The sequence below is a fragment of the Felis catus genome, chromosome C2 (genome assembly GCF_018350175.1).
Source record: "Felis catus isolate Fca126 chromosome C2, F.catus_Fca126_mat1.0, whole genome shotgun sequence".
NCBI classification, from domain to species: Eukaryota; Metazoa; Chordata; class Mammalia; order Carnivora; family Felidae; genus Felis; species Felis catus.
Window position 1 is genome coordinate 156,042,934 of NC_058376.1, and position 19,760 is coordinate 156,062,693.

General features: G+C 43.4%; 1 long non-coding RNA gene across 7 annotated transcripts in view; it reads right to left on the minus strand.

Moving 5' to 3' along the window:
* LOC111562327 overlaps positions 1–19,760 on the minus strand; it is a 58,997-nt gene that overhangs the window by 29,636 nt on the left and 9,601 nt on the right. For 4 of the 7 annotated variants that reach the window (XR_002745525.2, XR_006585704.1, XR_006585706.1 and 1 more), the window contains 2 exons: positions 7,513–7,718; positions 1,098–1,631 (listed from right to left, as the gene is read on the minus strand). This is a non-coding gene — a long non-coding RNA (uncharacterized LOC111562327). Of the gene's footprint in view, positions 1–1,097; positions 1,632–7,512; positions 7,719–19,760 lie in introns of those variants that run through there. The other 3 variants (XR_006585707.1, XR_006585705.1, XR_006585702.1) reach the window with 1 other exon arrangement.

Genomic DNA, 19,760 nt, shown 5'->3' on the forward strand with positions numbered 1-19,760 from the left:
CATAAGGAAAAAAAAAGTCATATAGTAAACAAGACAGAACGAATAAGGGAGGAACAGAGTGAGAGACCACAACCAGTTTCACTAGATGGTTACTTGTTATAAGGCTCTTTAAATTCATATTGAGACTGGATTCACATTGTTTAAACTTGACACTCCAGAGGGAGGTCACATCAGGCATTCTCAATGGGGTCTTAAAATGCCTACCCTTGGTGTGGTATACGGTAGTTTGGGATAGGGTGCCACCTAGTGGTCGATGGTAAATTTATGTTTTCAAGTTAGGGGTGGGTAGGCAAAGTCAAAGGTCTACACTGGTACTGTCCAATGCATCTGCCACGAGAGCCACATATGTGGGAAGTATGTAGACAGCTGAGGACCATGCGGGTGTTAGCAGTTTCTGTAGAAATGGACAAAGGTTGTGGGAGGCATGTCTTGAGAGTAGAGATCATGAGTGATGATTCTAGGTTTGACCCCGCATCCCTGCAACCAGGCCATTCTTCTGGTCTAAGAATCTGTTGGATGATCCAGAGGCCACAGGCACTGAGCCTTATTCTGGGCCCCCAGCTCTTAATTCAGGAATGTTTTGGACCAGCTGTATTGACCTGAGGTCAGAAAGGGTCATGAATGAAGACTATTTGTGCTGAGGGTACTTGAGGAGTGCCCCAGAGCCCTAGTGTATATCGTTTAACCCCAGGTTTAATGAGGGTCACCTGGCCCTGCACGTATCCAGGCCGATATATACACACAGGAGGCATGGGCCTAGGAGGGGCAGTGGAGCTTCTGGAAGGCCTAACGTGACCTTGGCTTACCGGCACTTTTCCATTGGCAACCCACCAGCACACGCATCTATCCTCAGATTTTTTAGGTTCTGAAGCTAGCACCTCACTCTATCCCAAAGAATGCTGCTGATCGATGTGCTATTTCCAGACTCAACTCATATCCTTCTGGACCCCCTGGATATGTTTTTAAAAAAAAAACAAAAAACTGTTGGATTTGCCTAGTGGGATGATTGGCTTTCCTTCATTTGGAACCAACTATTGACATTCACCAATACACCTGACAAGCATTGGGTGAGAAAATGAGGCCCCAGAACTCATGTGTACGTTGGGCAGAACAGCCTGCTTTATTGTGGAAGGTTCACGGAACTTCTCAACTATCATTGATTGTGCAGGAACATTGAAGACAGTTACATAACCGGGGCACCTGGGTGGCTCAGTCGGTTAGGCGTCCGACTTTGGCTGAGGTCACGATCTCACAGCTCGTGAGTTTGAGCCCCACATCGGGCTCTGTGCTGACGGCTCGGAGCCTGGAGCCTGCGTCGGATTCTGTGTCTCCCTCTGTCTCTACCCCTCCCCCGCTCGTGCTCTGTCTCTCTCTCAAAAATAAACATTAAAAAAATTTAATAAAAAAAAACTCTTTAAAAAACTGAATCATAAGCCTTGCATGTGATAAGGTTTCATCATCGAACATATACATCTACACACAAATGCAGTCTAGAGACTCTAAGGTATCATCAGGAACACAGGCTCTTCAAGCTTTTCACTCCTCCATCCCAAGACTTTTGTCTTCATGGTATAAGATGGCTGTTGGAGTTCCGGCCATCACATTGACATTCTGGGCACAAGGATAAATTACTGAGTGAAAAGAGAGAGGGAGAGAGAGAGAGAAACATGTATCAGTCTTTTAAAGCAGTTTTCCAAAAACTGCCATATGACTTTAACTCCTTGCATCTCATTGGCAAGAACTTAGTCATGTGACTGTATCTAGGTGCATGGGAGACTGGGAAAATGGGAATGTTTGATCCAAGCAGTCTTATGATAAGCTAAAATCAGAAATTATATGACTTTGGAAGATGAAGACAAGTTGGGAGAGGTGGCTAACAGTCTACCTCAGACACATTCACATGTTACACTATTTAAATGGGAGGGAATGTGTAGAAATTTAAGAAATTAGGGGCACCTCGGGAGCTCAGTCAGCTAAGTGTCTGATGCTGGATCTCGGCTCAGGTCACGGTCTCAGGGTTCGTGAGTTTGAGCCCCACATTGGGGTCTGTGCTAACAGTGCAGAGCCCGCTTGGGATTCTCTCTCTCCCTCCCTCCCTCTCTCTCTCTCTGTCCCTCCCCTCTTGCACACACTCTCTCTCTCTCTCTCTCAAAATAAATAAACTTTAAAAATAGAAATATTATTTTAAAAACAGCTGCATGAAGAAAAAAAAGAAAGAAATTGGCTACAAGGGGTGATTGGAAAGGGGTAAAAAGGAGAGAAGAACAGGAATGGAGTAATACAGATTAGGACAGAGTTATACTCCTTCGAGAACATCTTTTTGTTACAGAATGATAGTAATGCTTCACAAGCCCTTCACGTTTTCCCCTCCAAAAAATAAACAAGTTATAATGAGGAGGTGGTGGGAATCCAAGATGCAATGCAAACAGTAACGCATGAACCTGTATTGTAAATAAAACACAAAATCCCACTGAAGGGGGGAGGAAGAAAAGAACCTTGGAAAACAGAATCTTGTCTGCAACATACAAGGTTAAAGACAAAAAAGAACTACATAAATGCTGTCATCTAGATAATAAATGGGCTTTTCATTTTTTTCTTTTTTTTTTTTTAATTTTTTTTAACGTTTATTTTTGAGACAGAGAGAGACAGAGCATGGATGGGGGGGGGGCAGAGAGAGAGGGAGACACAGAATCGGAAACAGGCTCCAGGCTCCGAGCCATCAGCCCAGAGCCCGACGCGGGGCTCGAACTCACGGACCGTGAGATCATGACCTGAGCTGCAGTCAGACGCTTAACCGACTGCGCCACCCAGGCGCCCCAGAATGGGCTTTTCAAAGGTGGGTTAACAATTCTGACACAACTTTATGTGTACTTTATGAGTAAATAAGTAAGAATATCGTATACAAGGGAGAGCCTGGTTTCCCACCACTGGGAAAAAAAAAGTTACAAATAAGAAACCCTCTAGTTTTGGATTGGAATCAGAAGTATCAGCATAAAATCATGTGGTTTTTTTTTTTAACATTTATTTATTTTTGAGAGAGAGAGAGAGAAAACACAAGTGGAGGATGGGCAGAGAGAGAGGGAGACAGAGAATCCCAAGCAGGCTCCACACTGACAGCAGACAGCCAGATGTGGGGCTCGAACTCTGAAATTTGTGAGATCATGACCTGAGCCAAAGTCAGGTGCTTAGCCAGCTAAGCCACTCGGGCGCCCCTTAAAATACATACACAGATAGGGTCATACAGATATGTGTGTATGCAGGGGTTAGTAGAGATACATGAATTTCCTACATCTTTTTCCATGGAAAGAGCCTAGAAGCAATGAGATCCCAGTAGCAACAAGCACACTTAGCACGCAGATATCGGTCTCTATACAGCGTTCTTCAGTAAAAGGACCAGGATTCCTTGGAGAGTGGTTGATTCAAGGTTTGCGGCAGGGAAAAGATAAGATGAATCCGGAATATTTTGTGGTGCCAGAAGTAAGGAAGTGCTGAAAACTGGAAGGGAAGTCTCAAGAAGACGCAGGAACCAAACAGCACAAGCTCTGAATGGCCAAAGCTAGAACAATTTGAGCATTAAAATAAATAAATGGTGGTGCTGCATTATAACTCATAACATAACTATTATGAATCTAGAGTGACATAAATAAATGAGAAAAAATTCTTACAGAAAAAGCCAGTTGATGGATGTAGAAAGAAGAGGGAAATAGAAAAATCAATAGTAGGCAAGTACCACTGTATTAATTCCTTGCAGACAAGGCGGATGGTAAAATTAGCAGGCAAAATTTGAGGAGAAAAAGGATGTTTAGATAATCTTGCAGTATCTACTCCAAGATAGCTCTGAACAGGAGAGGAAGACAGTATTTTACGTGGAGAAACTTCACAGGTTTAACCAAATGGTCAAGGTTAGCATGTAACAATGTAACAATGTCATACTCTAAATATGTTACACTGAGAAGGACAAAAGTCATTTTATGGTCTTCTTGCCCAAACTGTATAACCTTTCCTTGTAATCATGAGAGAACATCAGACAAGCCCAAATTGATGGATATCTTACAGAATTCGTGACCAACACTCTTTAAAATGTCAAGGTCCTGGAAGATAAGGAAAGATTATGGAATCGTCACAGATTACAAGAATCTGTGGAGAATTAACAGCTCAGTGCTCTGTGAAATCCCCAAACAGGAAAAGGACAGCACTGAAACGCTGCTGAAATTCTACTAAGTTCCGTACTTTACTCAATAGTATTACACCAAGTTTAATTTCCTGGTTGTAACCACTGTACTTGGGTTATACAAGGTGTTAGATAAGAAACTAAGTGGGAAATACATGGGAACTTTGAGTTATTTTTGCAACTTTTCCATATAAGCCTAAAACTGGTTAAAAATGAAGTCTTATTTTAAAGGTACGGTTCTGGGGTGCCTGGCTGGCTCAGTTCATAGAACATGCCACCCTTGACCTTGGGGTTATGAGTTCAAGCCCCACTTTGGGCCTAGACCTTACTTGAAAAATAGACTAGGATAGGCGCCCGAGTGGCTCAGTCAGTTAAGCGTCTAACTCGGTTTCTGCCCAGATCATGATCTCATGGTTCATGGGTTCGGGCCCCGAGTCAGACTCTGTGCTGACAGTGTGGAGCCTGCTTGGGATTCTCTCTCCCTTCTTGTCTCTCTCTCTCCCTCTCTCTCAAAATAAATAAATAAACTTAAAAAAAAAAGGATAAAATAAAATAAAAGGTGTGATCTGTAAATGTGAGATTTGTTGTAAAAAATAATGTATTTTGGTGTGAATAAATTATCATATCTAACAGTTGTTATTAAATATACTTCATACTGTTTTAAAGGGAAGCAGTTTAAAATTCTTGCATTGGGGCACCTGGGTGGCTCAGACGGTTAAGCAATGGACTCTTGATTTACCCTTGGGTCATGATCCCAGGGTCCTGAGACCGAGCACTGCATCTGGCTTGAGATTCTCTCTCTCTCTCTCTCTCTATTCCTCTGCCCCTCTCCCCCAGTCATGCGCGCTCTCTCTCTCTCTCAAATAAAAATAAATACATAAATGCATAAATTGTTGCATTATGTTTTAATAAGAAATATGTCAAGAGTTTAGCTAAGCTATCCATGCTATCACTGCCTTGGCATTTATTTTGTTCAACCAAGCTGCCTGCAAGGGAGCCTAACTGTCATTAGCCCCCCATACAACCACATGCCCTAGATAATGACCTGAAGAGTCACAAGCCACTATAAGTTCCTGACATGACTTCCTCAACAGCGCTTGTGACCCACAGTCTCTCCTCTCTCCAGAGCCTTCCCCTTGTGCACCCCTTAGATAAGATTCCTTGTGAAGGAGCACCTGGGGTTAAGACTCCCACTCCAGCTCAGGTCATGATCTTGCATTGCAGTTGGGTTCGTGCCCCACCGTGGGGCTTTGTGCTGGCAGCTTGGAGTCTGGAGCCTGCTTCAGATTCTGTGTCTCCCACTCCCTCTGCCCCTTCCCCCCACTCTCTGTCTCCCTCCCTCAAAAGTAAACATTAAAAAAAGAGTCATGGGGCTCCTGGTTGGCTCAGTCGGTTGAACGTCCGACTTCGGCTCAGGTCATGATCTCACAGTTCGTAGGTTCAAGTCTGGCGGGCTCTGTGCTGACAGCTCAGAGCTTGGAACCTACTTCGGATTCTGTGTCTCCCTCTCTCTGCCCCTTCTCTGCTCAGGCTCTGTCTTTCAAAAAGAAATAAATGTTAAAAAAATTAACATTAAAAAAGATTTAAAAAAAAAAAAAAGACTCCCCATGGAGCTTTTGGTGTTTGAGTTGACCAAGATCCGGCCTTACCCAGGACCCCTGAAGCCTCCCCACCCACGGGCAGAGATAAACGTGTGTGGCCCAGGTCCTGTCGCTCGCTGCCTGCACCCGACCTTGGCCTTCCCAAGTGGCCCCTCAACACGTGCTGTGCAGGTCCCCCAGGCCTTGTAACAACGTTCCCTATTTCAATTTCTTTCCTGATCTTTTATCAAACCACAGCTCATCACCTGTGTGTCTGCCTTTCTTCAACAAAGGTTAATTTAACAAAGTGATAACTAAAACATACGCTGGGCTTCTAGAATAAGGAAATGGAACAAAGAAAGTAGGGGTGTAGTGCACGAAACTGGGGTGGAGGGGAAGACTCGCACAAGCAACGTAAAGACACCGGGGACCCACTCACCAGTAAAGCCGGTGGAAATTATTTTAAATATAAATAACAAAAAACCCATGAAATCGTCTACTTTTTCCCTGCCGCTGCCCTGGAGTTGACCAGCCGCGAGCTCACGCTCACGCAAGGTTCGGCTCCACCCTAAACCACAGAAGGCAATTGCTTTGGGGGGGTGGGGGGGGTGATAGGCGACCCTACTGCTTTGCCAGAGGCGCTGAAGACCGCCCTCACCCACCGTGGCCCGGCCCATGCGGTTGGCACCAGCTGCCAAAGCCTTAGTCAAGGCTTTAATCCACCTGAGATGAGCCTATGCAGGTCAAGTTGGTGGAGGCCCTTTGTTCCAGACACCAAAATTAGTCTAATTCAGGCTGATGACAAGAAACTAGGGGGATGGGTGGGCCTCTGTAACACTGACAGAGGGGGACAATGCTATGAAGGGTTGGTTGCAGTTGTGGTGGTTAGGGACCAGGGCAAAGAGGCTCAGACAAGGACATTCGCGAGGAATACTTCAAATGCAAGAAAGGAACAAATAAAAAAAACGCAGTTCCTGGGTGGCTCAGCTGGCTGGGCGTGGGCTGGGCATTGGACTCTTGATTTTGCTTCAGATCATGAGCTCCCCATTGATGGGTTCGAGTCCCACATCGGGCTCCAAGCTGACAGTGAGGAGCCTGCTTGGGATTCCCTCTCTCTCTCCCTCTCTTTGCCCCTCCCCCTCCTCAAAATAAATAAATAAATTTAAAGAAAAAATTGGTGGGGCACCTGGGTGGCTCAGTTGGTTAAGCATCTGGACTACGGCTCAGGTCATGATCTCGCGGTCTGTGAGTTCGAGCCCCACATCGGGCTCTGTGCTGACAGCTCAGAGCCTGGAACCTGCTTTGGATTCTGTGTCTCCCTCTCTCTGCCCCTCACCCACTCATGCTCTGTCTCTCTCTCTCTCTCTCTCTCAAAAAGAAATAAACATTAAAAAAAAATTTTTTTTAATCTCTAGAAATGGTCCCAAGGACATACAGTCTATGAAGAAACATTTACTAAAAAAACAAAAACAAACAAAAAACTTAATAAATACAAACACTACCGTCTTTATAATTTTTTTAAGTAGGCTCCACACCCGGTATGGGGCTTGAACTCAGAACCCTGAGATCAAGGGCCGCATGCTCCGCTACTGACTGAGCCAGCCAGGCGCTCCAAGAGTATATGGTATTTAAGGTGAAACCTATACACCCTCTTCCCCCCCACTCGCAACTCAGCGAGATGAACACTCAGGACTAGCACAGCCAACACAGATCACAGGGCTCCCTCGCCCCCCAGCTCCCGGTTGGAGGGCTATTTCCTACCTGGGGCAGGACATCTCCAGTTTCATCTTGTCCCCATCAACCTAATGCCGAGGCTAACCTCCTGGGAGTGTGGCTGAGAAACGAGGGCTCCTTTCTTCGGCCCAGATCCCACACCCAGCACTGAGGCTCTACCTCCGATGTGGCACCACTGAGAATCCGTAGGGCTCTGATTGTCCGGCCTCCGCTCACCAGGTGGTGGTTCCATGCTGGAAGAGGCGAGAGAAAACGTGATGTTGCTGCCCCCTCTCTACTGCGCACCCAATTCCTAAGGCAACAGTGTCACTGGGAGAGAAGTGTGCCGCCGTCCCCATCCCCCCTTCAGAGTGAGGGCTCAGAGATTTTGCCTCAGGGAAGAAGCAGGCTGGGAAAAGAAAGCTCTTATTCTCTTCCAAAGGAACTGACTTCCTCTGCTACCAATGTGGAGAAGTTCAAGCCTGAGGGTTCTCTGAAAAACAGGGGAGATTGTGGTGAAAGGCAATTGGGGGGAGACTGACACATTTATTGGACACATAGGCAAAGTATAGGCCAGCTGGTTTCCCTGAGAAACCCTGGGAAAGAGAGCTGGGAGGAACCTGCCTGGGATCAGAATAAACTCAAACACTGCGCTCAAAAACTATCCAGTCAAAGGAGCCTGAAATTGATTGGTTTAGTCTGGGGAACAATTTTTGCACCAGGTCTGAAAATAATAGAGTAGCCAGTGGACGCTTAGTGGAGTTTAACAGTGGTGTGGCCCAAGGAAGAGACATCAAAGAAAGCCCCCCCCCCCAAGCCTTCCACATCCAGGACAAGTGTGGACAAGCAGGCTTCCCCCAGCCCCAGGGTGACAGTCGAGGCTACCACAGGGAAGGGGGAGGAAGGAGAGGGAACAGACCACACTAAAACAATCCAGCCGGTCACTAAACAAATAAGCAAATAACAACAAGCCCTACCGGAAATGTTGCTACAGTATTATCTAAAATGTCCCAGTTAAGCTCCGACTCTTGGTTTCAGCTCAGGTCATGATCTCATGGTTCATGGGATCGAGCTCCGTGTAGAGGTTCATAGTGACAGCTCGGAGCCTGCTTGGGATTCTCTCTCTCCCTCTCTCTCTCTCTGCCCCCTCCCCAGCTTGCACACACACATGCACGCACCTGCTGTCTCTCTCTCTATAAAGAAAGCTTTAAACATTAATCAATTAATCGAAATAAGATGAAATGTCCAGTTTCAGGGTGCCTGGCTGGCTCAGTCGGTAGGGCATGCGACTCTTGATCTCAGGGGCATGTGAGTTCAAGCCCCATGTTGGGTGTAAGGGTTACTTAAATAAATAAATAAACTTGGGGTGCCTGGGTGGCGCAGTCAGTTAAGCGTCCAACTTCAGCCAGGTCACGATCTCGCGGTCCGTGAGTTCGAGCTCCGCGTCAGGCTCTGGGCTGATGGCTCAGAGCCTGGAGCCTGTTTCCGATTCTGTGTCTCCCTCTCTCTCTGCCCCTCCCCCGTTCATGCTCTGTCTCTCTCTGTCCCAAAAAAATAAACAAACGTTGAAAAAAAAATTTTTTTTAATAAATAAATAAATAAACTTAATAACATCCAGTTTCTGGGGTGCCTAGGTGACTCAGTCATTAAGTGTCCAGCTTTGGCTCAGGTCATGGTCTCGTGGTTCTTGAGTTTGAGCTCCGCGTCGGGCTCTGTGCTGACAGTGCACAGCCTGCTGAGGATTCTCTCTCTCTCCCTCCCTCTCTGCCCCTCACTCACGTGCACCCTGTCTCTCTCTTAAAAAAACAAAAGAAAACATAAAAGTGGGAATTAAAGTGTGTGAAGAGGAAAAAATGTCATTCAAATACCAGCACACTAAATTCAGCAACATATAAAAATTACGCACCATGACCAAGAGAGATTTATCCTAGGAATGCAAGTTTGGTTTGACACCTGAAAAACAATTATTTTAATATATCATGTCACTAAAATGAAAACAGAATTACAGGATCATCTCAAAAGACACAAAAAAGCATTTGATAAAATTTAATACCTTTTAATGAAAAAAAAACAACACTCAACAAACTAGGAACTGAAGGGAACCTGACAAAAGAGTGTCTATAAAAAACTCACAAATGGGACACCTGGGTGGCTCAGTCGGTTAAGCGTCCAACTTCAGCTTAGGTGGTGATCTCATGGTCAGTGAGTTCGAGCCCCACATCGGGCTGTGTGCTGACAGCTCAGAGCCTGGAGCCTGCTTCAGACTCTGTGTCTCCCTCCCTCTCTGCCCTCCCCCGCTCACACTCTCTCTCTCAAAAATAAACATTAAAACTTTTTTTAAAAAAAATTCACAAACAGGGGCGCCTGGGTGGCTCAGTCGGTTGAGCGTCCGACTTCGGCTTAACAGATAACATAATATCTAACAGTGAAAGATTGGACGTTTTCCCCCTAAAATCAGGAATAAGACAAGGATGTCCACCCTTGCTCTTTCTGTTCAAAGTTACAACAGAAGTTCTAGTAAGGGAAATTAGGCAGGAAAAAAAGGTATCCAGGTTGGAAAGGAAGAAGCAAAACTGTGTCTAATCCACAGATGAAGTAAATGCGGGAGCACACGGCAAACTAGGGGCCGAGTGCAAAGTACCACACACCCTCCACCAGGTGGGGCACGTGAGATATTCCTCAGGCACTCCTGGCTGCCCAAGGACAAAGGAGAGGGAAAGAAAACCAACGGTTAACTTATAGAGCTAACTGTCATGATGGGACCTGAGTCTCCATCAGTTTACAATATCTTTAAAAATTACAAGAAAACGGTAATCTTATCAATACCCTAATCTCCAGGAACTCCCTACTGTCTTCATGTTAATGCTTTGCTGGAGGGAAAAACCACCTTAGTTTGGCCATAGCTAGGCCTCCAGGATCCTGTGAGTCTCCTTTAACTTGTGAAAATCTCTTTGGGGCACCTGGGTGGCTCAGTCTGATTTCAGCTCAGGTCATGATCTCACGGTCCGTGAGTTCGAGCCCCGCATCAGGCTCTGTGCAGATAGCTCAGAGCCTGGAGCCTGTTTCAGATTCTGTGTCTCCCTCTCTCGCTCTCTGCCCTTCCCCCGCTTGCACTCTGTCTCTTTCGCTCTCTCTCAAAAATGAATCAGTAATAAACAAAAATTTCTTTTAACCCCTTTAGGAAACTTCCTCTTGGGGTGTCTGGGTGGCTCAGTCGGTTAAGCGTCTGACTTGGTTTCAGGTCATGATCTCTCAGTTCCTCAGTTGGAGCCTCAGTTCGGGCTCTGTGCTGACAGTCAGAGCCTGAAGCCTGCTTCAGATTCTGTCTCCCTCTTTGTCTGTCCCTCCCCCATGCATGCTCTGTCTCTCAAAAATAAACATTAAAAAAAATTTTTTTAATAAAAAAGAAACTTTCTCTTGACTTTACCTCCCCCAGCTCCATAGTATATAATGAGCCACGCTTCACAGCCCCAGTGCAGCTCTTCCTGCCCACGGGTCCTGTCCCCGTGCTTTAATAAAATCACCTTTTTGCACCAAAGAGGTCTTCAAGAATTCTTTCTTAGCTGTTAGCTTCGAACCCCCACCATTCCAAAACCTCATCAATGTGACCTTGTATACAGAAAATCCTAAGGAATTACATGGAAAACTACTTTCAATTTTCATGAAAGTTGCAGAATGCAAGAATTGCAGAATACAAAGGTCAATTTTGGGTCAAAATTGTCAATACAAAGTTGCAGAATACAAAAGTCAGTTTTTTCTATATACTTTCAATGAATAATCTAGAAATGAAATTAAGAAAATAATTCCATTTGAAATAGCATCAAAAAGAATATAATACTTCAAAATACACTTAACAAAACAAGTATAATATTATACTCTGAAAACTACAAAATATTGTTGAAAGGATATGTAAATAAATGGGGGGGAATTCCATATTTATGGGTCAGAAGACTTAATATTATAAGGGTAGCAATTCTCCCCAAATTGATCTAAAATTCAATGCAATCTCTATCAGAATAACCAGCTGATATCTTTATGGAAACTTACAAGCTGATTCTAAAATGCATATAGCATTGGGGCACATGCATGGCTCCGTTGGCTAAGCGTCCAACTTCTGCTCAGCTCATGATCTCATGGTTTATGGGTTCGAGTCCTGCATCAGGGTCGGAGCTGAGCCTGCTTGGGATTCTCTCCCTCTCCTCTCTCTCTCTCTCTGCCCCTCCCCCACTCGTGCAAGTGCACTCTCTCTCTCTCAAAAATAAATAAATAAAACTTAAAAAAGATAAAATGTATATAGTATCACAAGAACTTCTGAAAAGCCCAAAACAATCTTGAAAAAGAACAAACTTGGAAGACTCACACGTCCTTATTTCAAAAGGCAGTACAAAGTAATGGTAATCAAGACAGTATGGTCCCTGCTTAAGGTTAGACACAAATGTCTATGAACAGAATCGAGAGCCCAGAAACAAACCCATGTGTCTAAGGAAAACTGTGTTAAGTTCATTTATCTTGAGATAGAGACAGAGAGCAGGGGGAGGAGCAGAGTGTGAAAAGAGAGAGAATCCCAAGCAAGCACCTCGCTGTCAGTGAGCTAGCCACGGGGCTCAATCCCACCAACTGTGGGATCATGACCTGAGCTGAAATCAAGAGTCGGAAGCTTAACCGACTGAGCCATCCATGCGCCCCTAGGGTCAATTTTTTACAAAAACACCGAGACTATTCATTGAGGAAAGAATAGTTCTTTCCAACATTGGTGCTGGCAAAACTGGATATCCACATGCAGACCATATATAAACATTAACTCAAGCTGAAGCAAAAACTTAAATGTAAGATCTATAACTACAAAACTCTTAGAAGAACACAGAGGTATATCTTCATAACCTTGGATTTCACAACGTACTCTTGGATATGACACAAAAAACATTAGCAACAAAGAAAAAATGGATAAATTAAGCTGCTTCAAAATTAAAAACTTTTACAACATGGGTAGACCCTAATAGCATTATGCTAAGTGAAACATCGGAAAGAAAGACACATACTGTATGACCTCACTTATATATGTAATCTTTTTTTCAAGTTTATTTATTTATTTTGAGAGAGAGAGAGTGCACAAGCAGGGGAGGGGCAGAGAGAGAGAGAAAGGGAAAGAGAGAATTCCAAGCAGGCTCCGCACCGTAAGCACAGAGCCCAACTCAGGACTCTATCCCAGAAACCATGAGATCACAGCCTGAACCGAAATCAAGAGTCAAATGCTTAACCAACCAACCCAGGTACCTCTTATATGTGGAATCTTCAAAGATAAGTGTAACTCACAGGTACAGAAAACAGATTGGTGGCTGTCAGAGGTTGAGGATGGGCGAAATGGGTGAAAGTGGTCAAAAGGTGCATACTTCGAGTTATAAAATAAATAATAAGTTCTGGGGATATAATGTATAGCATGGTGTCTAGTTAATAATATGTTGCATATTTGAAGGTTTCTAAGAGAGTAGACCTTAAAAGTTCTCATTATAAGTGAAAAGTTTGTAACTGTGTATGACGGATATTAACCACACTTGTAGTAGTAATCAGTATGCAGTATATGCAAATATCACATCATTATAGTGTATATCTGAAACTAACATAATGTTATATGCCAATTATATCCCAATCTTTAAAACTTTAAAACTTCTGTACTTCAAAGGACACTATCAAGAAAGTGAAAAGATAACCACACTATGGGAGCAAATATTTGCAAATCATATTTTTGATGAAAGACTTGTGTGAAGAATATTTAAGTAATTTATACAACCCAATAATAAAAAGACGGTTTTAAAATGGGCAAAGAGGGGATACCTGGCTGGCTCAGTCGGTAGAACATGTGACTCTTGATCTTGAGGTTGTAAGTTCAAGTCCCACATCGGGGGTAGAGATTACATTAAAACATTTTTTAGGGGCACCTGGGTGGCCCAGTGGTTAAACAACTGACTCTTGCTTTTGACTTGGGTCATGATCTCATGGTTCCTGGGATCGAGTTCCATGTAGGGCTCTGTGCTAATGACATGGAGCCTGCTTGGGATTCTCTCTCTCCCTCTCTCTGCTCCTCCCCTGCTCCCACACTCCCTCTCTCTCAAAATAAATTTTAAAAAAATTTAATAAAATATTTAAAAATTGTTTAATTAAAAAACATAAAAATGAGCAAAGAGGGGCATCCGGCTGGCTCAGTTGGTGGAGCATGTGACTCGTGGTGTCGAGCCCCATGTTGGACACGGAGATTAATTGAAAAAAAATAAAATAAAATAAAATAAAAAATAAAATGCACAAAGGATCTGAACATTTTTCCAAGAAAGATGTGCAGTCAATAAGCACATAAAAAGATGCTCAACATCATTAGTCATCACAGACTTGACAATCAAAACTGTAAGATATAACATAAGAGATAATAACAAGTATTGATGAGGATATGAAAAGATCAGAACCCTCCCACACTGTTGGAGGGAGTGTAAAATGGTGCAGCTACTTTGGATGCGATTTGGAAGTTCCTGAAAAGATTCAGCATTTGAGTCTGAGCAATTGCACTCCTAGGTATACACCCAAGAGAAATGGAAACGTACGTCCACAGAAATACTTGCCCATCGATACTCATGGTAGCTTTATTCATAAGAGCCTCAGAGTAGAAATAATCAAATGGCCATCACGTGATGAATAAAGCAACATGGTATTTACAAACAGTGGAATATTAGTTGGCTATGAAAAGGAATGGAGTGCTGATACAGGCTGCAACTTGGATGAACCTTGAAAACGTTATGCTAAGTGGGAAAAAGCCGGTAATAGAAGGCATACATTGTATGATTCTCTTCATATGAGATGTCCAGAATAGGCAAATCCTCAAATAGTCAGTTTGAGATATAAGGCAGATTAGTGACTGCCTGGAGGTGTGGGAGGAGCAGGAAAGAGCTAGTAACAGGTGCAGCGTCTCTGTGAGTAGTGAGGAAAATGTTGTGGAATTCGAGAGTGTGATGGTTGCACAACTTTGTGAATATACTAGAACACAACAAACTGTACACTTTAAGTGGGTGGATTGCATGATGTATGAATTATATCTCAATATACCTATTTCTTTAAAAAAAGAAGAATGAGCAAAGAAACTGGTGACCGTGAAGGTGTATCTAAAACACATACACAACAAAGCTAAATTAGGGAATTCAAGGTGTGGTAAATTATAACAACAAACGATCATTGGGGTCCTGTACTCCCACAGACACACATGGAAAAATTTTAATTTCAAAAAGGTTAAGGATTGGGGCACCTGGGTGGCTCAGTCAGTCGGGCGTCCGACTTTGGCTCGGGTCATGATCTCGCAGTCCGTGAGTTCGAGCCCCACGTCGGGCTCTGTGCTGACAGCTCAGAGCCTGGAGCCTGTTTCGGATTCTGTGTCTCCCTCTCTCTCTGACCTTCCCTCATTCATGCTCTGTCTCTCTCTGTCTCAAAAATGAATAAACGTTAAATAAAAAAAAAAGGTTAAGGATTGCAGTTGATTAAGACATTGTGTATATAACTTTTTTATTTTTACATTAATTTATTTTTGAGAGATGGAGAGAGACAGAGCATGAGCAGGGGAGGGGTAGAGAGAGGAGGAGACACAGAATCCGAAGCAGGTTCCAGGCTCTGTGCTGACGCGGGGCTCGAACCCACAAACTGCGAGATCATGACCGGAGCCGAAGTCGGACGCCCAACTGACTGAGCCACTCAGGCACCCCAGACATATTGGGTATATAAAAAGTCATGATTTGAGAATAATTTTTTAGAAAGGAAATAGTCCTGGAGATAGCCAGGACATCAACTTATTCCTCTGAAAATTGTTAATTACAGGGAAAGAACTAAACACTTCTGCTTTTCTAATGTAAGTAGAACTCCAATGTGACCTAATATCCCCGTGTGTAAGGGAACGTGTTTCAGATAGAAGAATTCTAGCTAGAACTGGGGCTACAGTAAGGCGAGTCGTGCCCAGGGCAGAAAATTTAAGCCGTCACTCACATAGCCCTGATTCTAGTTAACAAACGCAGCAGAGTCCAAGTTAGAAAATTGTTTCAACCATTGGTGAAATAACTGACTCAGGCAGTAGTCATTAGTGCGGCTAAAATAACTACAAGAAAAACTGATAGGAAATGTACAAAAATCAGGTTGTCACTATGTGAATCCAGTGATCAATCTTAATGGCATGAGAAGTGAGACAACCAACATCACATGCCTCCTGGTAAGGGTACAGAAAGTACACAGTACCACTTAGGATTTTCAGGGAAAAAAAATGTGAATCATAACGCAATGAAACTGGGGTACCTGGCTGGTTGGCTCAGTCTTGTGGAGCATGGAACTCTTGATCTCAGGATTATGAGTTTGAGCCCCACGTTGGGTGTAGAGATTACTTAAAAAATAAAGTCTTTAAAAAATGTTTATTTATTTTTGAGAGAGACACAGAGTGTGAGCAGGAGAGGGTCAGAGAGAGAGGAAGACACAGACTCCAAAGCAAGCTCCAGGCTCCGAACTGTCAGCACAGTGCCTGATGCAGGACTCGAACTCATGAACCTGAGCCCAAGTCAGACACTTAACTGACTGAGCCACCCAGGCACCCCAAAAATAAAACCTTTAAATAATAATCAGGATAATAATGCATTCAAACCTTTAAAACTGACCCCTAGTCTGCAAGAAATATTGAGCATAAAGGATTCAGTCCACAAGGAAGCAATATACAAGATCTCAAAGGAGGGACTTTATATTAGACTCTAATTTCATCAACAAGCCAATGAAAGGAAAAGTAAGAGGGGAGGGGAGTGTTCTAGATTAAGAGAAACATAAGACTTAAAAGACTTAAAGGAAACACAAGAGTCATAACAACCAAATAAAACAGATCCTGTTTGATCTTGATTCTAAACAGAAATCACAAAAAGAATTTTTTATACAACTGAGGAAATTTGAGTATGGCTCGGTAATTGAATGATATTAAATAATCATTTGCATTTTGTTAGATGTGATAATGGCATTGTGGTCATGCAAGAAAATACTCGGAGATTTCTTTCTGAGTTGCATACTGAAGTGTTTAGAGGTGAATGGAACCATGGCTGGGATTTGCTTTAAAATATTCCAGCAAAAAAAACATAACGAGGGGGAAGGGGCAGATGAAACAAGTCTGTGGTTAAATGAAGCTAGGGGATGGCCACATGGGGTTTGTTGTACTCTCTAGCTTTGGGGAAGTTTGGAAAGTTTCACAGTAAAAATTCCAAAAATATGGGTACACCATTATTCAACTAAAACCCACTGTGGAGTATGTGTCCTAGAGGAGCTCTTACTATCGTACGTATGTTCAAAAGTGAGTTCTGCTTTGTAAAATGAAAATTGGAGATGAGTTCAATGTCTGCAAGTAAAAGAACAGATAGAGGTAAAGTGATAAGAGGTTGTCCTGTCAGCAGCCACTCCCCGTTCCTCCTAGTTAATAAAATCCTGATTTTCTTTATCCCTCACAGAAATGTCTTGTGAATGCAACGTGACGGATCCAAGGCACGCGCTGGAAGCTCCTGTCTTTCCACCAGTAATTGATGCAGTGGCAGGGAGGCAACCACCTGTGCCAAAGAGAGCTCAGGGCAACTGGGTGAGAGTCTAGGAAGATCCACCACACTTCATTGATTCTAAGGCACACAAGCTTTCATTTCTGAAATTGGCAGATTTCTCACAATTGATAGCATCTCACAAGCACTGTCATTGGATGGCTGTTGTAGTGTGTTTGTCACTCCGTGTGTGTGTGTGTGTGTGTGTGTGTGTGTGTGTACAAACATGATCTGAAAACACATCCTTTGTGACATCTTCTGGTAAGATCCAGAAAGTACGAGAATTACAACTTTTAGAGTGGGTCTTCTTCTTCCCCCTCCCCTTTCTTCTTCTTCTTCTTCTTCTTCTACTTCTTCTTCTTCTTCTTCTTCTTCTCCTTCTCCTCCTTCTCCTCCTCCTCCACCTCCTCCCCCACCTCCTCCCCCTCCTCTTTCTCCTTCTTCTTCTTCTTCTTCTTCTTCTTCTTCTTCTTCTTCTTCTTCTTCTTCTTCTTCTTCTTCTTCTTCCTCTCCTTCTCCTCCTCCTCCTCCTCCTCCTCCTTCTTCTTCTTAAGATTTTATTTTTAAGTAATCTCTATACCCAACATGCGGCTCAAACTTACAACTCTGAGATGAAGAGTCCCTCGCTCCACTGACTGAGCCAGCCAGGTGTCCCCAGAATGGGTCTTCTTGAGACAACATGGCACACTCTGTGAGGAGATGCTGCACTGGCCGTGTTCCTGATGGCACAGAGGGTAACATCTTGGGGGAGAACACGGACATGGAAGGTGCTGATTTCAAAAGTGATTTGGAATAGAACTCTGGTGACAAGGCCTTCTGAAAACACCAATTTCTTTCATTTCTATTTTCCTGTTTTGTATACCCAGGATAATTTTTAAAGATTTATGTCAAAGTTTGGGGCGTCTGGGTGGCTCAATCAGTTAAACCGTTCGACTCTTGGTTTTGGCTCAGGTCATGGTCTCGAGGTTTGTGGGTTCGAGCCCCACATCCTGGTCTGAGCTGACAGTGCAGAGCCTGCTTGGGATTCTCACCCCATAAATAAACTTTATTTTAAAAAAAGATTTATGTCTAAGTTTAAAAGGGCCATTTTTAAGAGTATAAAACAAAACTTCTAAGGGATAAGAAAGCATTGCCAGTTTAAATGTCGGAATTTTTGTTTTTTTAGAACTTAAAAAAAAGTGTGCTTTACAATTGATGAAGTGAGGTACCTCTCTATTAGGAAATAAGGCTTGTTGGGACTGCAAGCTGGTGCAGCCACTCTGAAAAACAGTATGGAGGTTCCTAAAAAAACTAAACATAGAACTACCCTACGACCCAGCAATTGCACTACTAGGCATTTATCCAAAGAATACAGGTGTGCTGTTTCGAAGGGACACATGCACCCCCATGTTTATAGCAGCACTATCGACAACAGCCAAAGTATGGAAAGAGCCCAGATGTCCACCAATGAGCCATCAAAGAGCCCAGATGTCCAAAGAGCCCAATGTCCAAAGAATGGACAAAGAAGATGTGGTATATACATACAATGGAGTATTACTCAGCAACCATAAAGAATGAAATCTTGCCATTGGCAACTACTTGGATGTAACTGGAGGGTATTATGCTAAGTGAAATTAGAGAAAAGACAAAAGTCATATGACTTCACTCATACGTGGAAAGATACAAAACAGATGAACATTAAGGGAAAGGAAGCAAAAATAATATAAAAACAGGGAGGGGAACAAAACAGAAGAGACTCTTAAATATGGAGAACAAACAGGGTTACTGGAGGGGTGCTGGGAGGGGGGATGGGCTAAATGGGTAAGGGACACTAAGGAATCTACTCCTGAAATCATTCTTGCACTGTATGCTAATTTGGATGTAAATTAAACAAAATAAAATTTAAAAAAATAATAAAAGCTTTCAACAGACAGGCCAATTCATAATTAATAAAAAATTCTTTCGAAGGTTGAAAGAAAGAAAGAAAGAAAGAAAGAAAGAAAGAAAGAAAGAAAGAAAGAAAAGAAAAGAAAAGAAGGCTGGGGAGCTTGGGTGGCTCAGTCAGTTAAGCGTCTGACTTTGACTCAGCTTAGGATCTTGCAGTTTGTGAGTTCGAGCTCCACATCGGGCTCTGTGCTGACAGCTCAGAGCCTGGGGTCTGCCTCGGATTCTGTGTCTCCCTCTCTCTCTGCCCTTTCCCCACTCGTGCTCTCTCTCTCAAAAATAAACATAAAAAAAATTTTTTTGTTAAAGAAAAGAGGGCTAGAAAGGGGAAATTCTTCTTTTCCTCCTCCATCCCCTTCCTGCTCTGGATAGTGTCAGGCCAGGGCACAGCTGTGGCAGTTATCTTGGGACCACCAGGGGAAGACAAAAAGGATCCCAGGGAGGCCAAATTGCATCCTGACATTGCTGAGTCACTAATCTAGCAATGGAACATCATACCTGCAGATTTCCATCAATGAGGTAATTAATGCCTGTATCACTTATGAGACTTTTACTTCAGAATCATGCTACAAAACTATACTGAATTAACAATTATCTAGTAGAGTACTGAGAAGTTTAAAATACACAATATAGGGGCGCCTGGGTGGCGCAGTCGGTTAAGCGTCCGACTTCAGCCAGGTCACGATCTCGCGGTCCGTGAGTTCGAGCCTCGCGTCGGGCTCTGGGCTGATGGCTCAGAGCCTGGAGCCTGTTTCCGATTCTGTGTCTCCCTCTCTCTCTGCCCCTCCCCCGTTC